The 3877-nt window shown below is 43.6% G+C and overlaps 1 long non-coding RNA gene across 1 annotated transcript; it reads left to right on the top strand.

The window, feature by feature from the left end:
- Positions 1-2835: 2835 nt before the first annotated feature.
- LOC134311431 (uncharacterized) lies at positions 2836-3628 on the top strand. Its single transcript, XR_010011421.1, has 2 exons — positions 2836-3189; positions 3299-3628. It is a non-coding gene; the product is annotated as an uncharacterized LOC134311431 (long non-coding RNA).
- Positions 3629-3877: the final 249 nt, after the last annotated feature.

Below are 3877 nucleotides of genomic sequence, written 5' to 3'. Positions count from 1 at the left end.
TCTCTTTTAATGATGATGTGTTCTCTCTTAATGCTGCTGTGTTCTTCTTGAATGCTGCTGTTTTCTCCATTAGTACTGCTGTGTTCTTTCTTAATGTTGCTTTATTTCCCCTTAATGCTGCTGTGTTCTCCCTTAATGCTGCTGTGTTCTTCCTGAATGCTGCTGTTTTCTCCCTTAACACTGCTGTGTTCTCTCTTAATGCTGCTGTATTCAAACGTAATGCTGCTGTTTTCTTCCTTAATGCTGCTGTGTTCTTCCTGAATGCTGCTGTTTTCTCCATTAGTACTGCTGTGTTCTCTTTTAATGTTGCTATATTTCCCCTTAATGCTGCTGTGTTCTTCCTGAATGCTGCTGTTTTCTCCATTAGTACTGCTGTGTTCTCTTTTAATGTTGCTTTATTCTCCATTATTGCTGATGTGTTCTCCCTGAATGCTGCTGTTTTCTCCCTTAACACTGCTGTGTTCTCTCTTAATGCTGCTGTATTCAAACGTAATGCTGCTGTTTTCTTCCTTAATGCTGCTGTGTTCTTCCTGAATGCTGCTGTTTTCTCCATTAGTACTGCTGTGTTCTCTTTTAATGTTGCTATATTTCCCCTTAATGCTGCTGTGTTCTTCCTGAATGCTGCTGTTTTCTCCATTAGTACTGCTGTGTTCTTTCTTAATGTTGCTTTATTCTCCATTATTGCTGATGTGTTCTCCCTGAATGCTGCTGTTTTCTCCATTAATACTGCTGTGTTCTCCCTTTATGCTGCTGTTTTCTCCCCTAATGCTGCTGTGTTCTCCCTTAATGCTGGTGTGTTCTCCCTTAATGCTGGTGTGTTCTCCCTTAATGCTGCTGTGTTCTCCCACAAATCTGCTGTGTTCTCCCTTGATGCTGCTCATTTCTTATTTAATGATGCTGTGTTCTCTCTTAATGTTGCTTTATTCTCCATTATTGCTGATGTGTTCTCCCTGAATGCTGCTGTGTTCAAACGTAATGCTGCTGTTTTCTTCCCTAATGCTGTTGTTTTCTCAATTAATGTTGCTATTTTATCGTTTAATGCTGCTGTTTTCTCCTTTAATGCTGCTGTTTTCTCCCATAGTGCTGCTGTGTTCTCCCTTAGTGCTGCTGTGTTCTCCTTTAATGCTGCTGTTTTCTCCTTTAATGCTGCTGTTTTCTCCTTTAATGCTGCTGTTTTCTCCCTTAGTGCTGCTGTGTTCTCCCTTAGTGCTGATGTGTTCTCCTTTAATGCTGCTGTTTTCTCCTTTAATGCTGCTGTTTTCTCCCTTAGTGCTGCTTTTTTTTCCTTTAATGCTGCTGTTTTCTCCCTTAGTGCTGCTGTGTTCTCCCTTAGTGCTGCTGTGTTCTCCTGTAATGCAGCTGTTTTCTCCCTAATGCTGCTTCTTTCTCCATTAATGCTGCTGTGTTCTTACTTAATGCTGCTGTGTTCTCCCTTTATGCTGCTGTGTTCTCCCATAATCCTGCTGTGTTCTCCCCTGATGCTGCTCATTTCTCTTTTAATGCTGCTGTGTTCTCCCATAATGCTGCTGTTTTCTCTATTAATGCTGCTGTGTTCTTACTTCATGCTGCTGTGTTCTTTCTAGATGCTGCTGTGTTCTCCCCAATTGCTGCTTTTTTCCAATAATGCTCGTGTTCTCCTTTAATGCTGCTGTTTTCTTCCTTAATGCTGCTGTGTTCTCCCTTAATGCTGCTTTTTTCTCCATTAATGCTCGTGTTCTCCCTTGATGCTTCTCATTTCTTCCATAATGATGCTGTGTTCTTCCTTAATGCTGCTGTTTTCTCCCTTAATGCTGCTGTTTTCTCCCTTAGTGCTGCTGTGTTCTCCTTCAATGCTGCTGTTTTCTTTTTTAATGCTGCTTTTTTCTTTTTTAATGCTGCTGTTTTCTCCCTTAATGCTGCTGTTTTGTTCTCCTTTAATGCTGATGTTTTCTTTTTTAATGCTGCTGTTTTATCCCGTAACAGGACTCTCAGGTAAAACTAAAGGTGGTGGAATATGTTTTTATATCATTGAAAACTGGTGCACAGATGTCACAGTTTTAAACAAACACTGCAGCCCAGATCTAGAAACAAAGTTTTTTTTTTACCTGCACGCCATTTTATTCACCTTTTTTTTCCCTCCTTTATCTTGGTCGGTGTTTACATTCCACCTCAGGCTAATGTGGATGCTGCACAGAAAAGCCTGGCTGACCAGATAACCTGTTTGGAGCAGAAATATGCGGATTTACTTTTTATCATATTGGGGACAGGGCAAAACTGAAACATGAACTTCCAAAATACAGACAACACATCAATTGTCCCACCGGGGCAATAACATATTGGACCACTGCTATACTGTAGTTAAAGATGCATACCGCTCTGTGCCCAGTGCAGCTCTGGGACATTCTGATCACTGCTTGGTTCATCTTGTTCCAACATACAAGCAGAAACTAAAATCAGCTAAGCCTGTTGTTAAAACTGTGAATAAATGGACCAGCGAGGCAAAGCAGGAACTGCAGGACTGTTTTGACTGTATAGATTGGAGTGTTTTTGAGACTGCAACCAACAGTTCGGTTGAACTCACTGACACTGTGACATCGTACATTAGCTTCTGTGAGGACGTTTGTGTGCGTGGTGGATGATGCAGGCAACATGGGATTGCACTACATCTTAGAACATCTGGACAGCCCAACTCCATCCTAAAAAAGGCCCAGCAAAGGATGTACTTACTTTGTCAACTGAGGAAACACGGTCTGCCACATGAGCTGTTGAAACAGATCTACACCGCATGTCATTGAATCTGTCCTGTGCACATCCATCACAGTGTGGTTCGGTTCAGCCACAAAACAGGACTGTTATAATCCGCTCTTACCTTGTTACTTTCGTTTTCTATGGTTATATTTTCATTTGTATTTTCCGCTTGTGTACTTTGTTAGTTCTGTTATCCTCCGTTTTATTTTTCGTTAAAGTTTATTTCGGACTTTCGCTTTTTGTTCTTGTTAGATATGTGTGTGTGTTTTTGCCTGCCCGGCTTCCTTCTCCCCCCAGCGGCTTGGAGGGGTACTGTCCCCAGAAATTGCAGTGGAAGCCAGCCAATGGATCGCTGGAGGGCGGACCTCACTCACCTGTACCTCATTTTCCATCTAATCAGCTACCGCTTATAAACGCCGGCTTTTCCACCACGCATCGCCAGATTGTCTGCTTGTCACCGCGGTACAGTGACACCTGACTCCTGAGCTGATCTCTCTTTTTAAAGGACATTATCTTGTTGCTGTTCAAACTATTTTTCAACGTTGTTGTTTTTCTTCCCGGTTGATTCTAGCCCAGCGATCCATTCATCATCTGGCTTCCCTGTTGGTTCCTGGACTTGGCTCCTAGCTCCTGCGACCCTGGTTCATCTTCCACTACCACCCCTGCACTCCTGTTGGTTCCTGGACTTGGCTCCTAGCTCCTGTGACCCTGGTTCTTCTCCCACTGCCACTGTTTGTTCTGCCTAAGCTCTGGACAGTGTTGGACACCAACCCCTCTTGTTCCTGGACTCAGATCATAGCTCCTCTTACCCACAGTATTGCTCCAGCCGCTTCAGTGTCCTCTGTTTGGACCTATCACCATTTCCCCTGTTTGTCTGAATCTAATAAATATTCATTGTCAACTTTAGTTCTCGCTCCTTTTTGTGCATCCATACTTGGGTTCCCCTACGTTACGGGTTTTCTCAAACCCCCATATCATAACAGTACAATCTGGCCAGCATGGAACCCGTGGATGCACAAACAGGCGAGGACCTTACTGTGGGCATGGTCCTGACTCGGCACAACCAGATGTTGGACACCCTCACCCAGCGGCTCGCGGATCTTACCCAACAGGTTGCCCGTTTAAGCCCCCCAGTGCCGGTTCCTCTCGC

Source organism: Trichomycterus rosablanca, chromosome 4, assembly GCF_030014385.1.
Source record: "Trichomycterus rosablanca isolate fTriRos1 chromosome 4, fTriRos1.hap1, whole genome shotgun sequence".
In the NCBI taxonomy this organism is placed as follows: Eukaryota; Metazoa; Chordata; class Actinopteri; order Siluriformes; family Trichomycteridae; genus Trichomycterus; species Trichomycterus rosablanca.
Note: the sequence above shows the minus strand (reverse complement) of the source record. Positions and strands in the feature narration are given on the sequence as shown.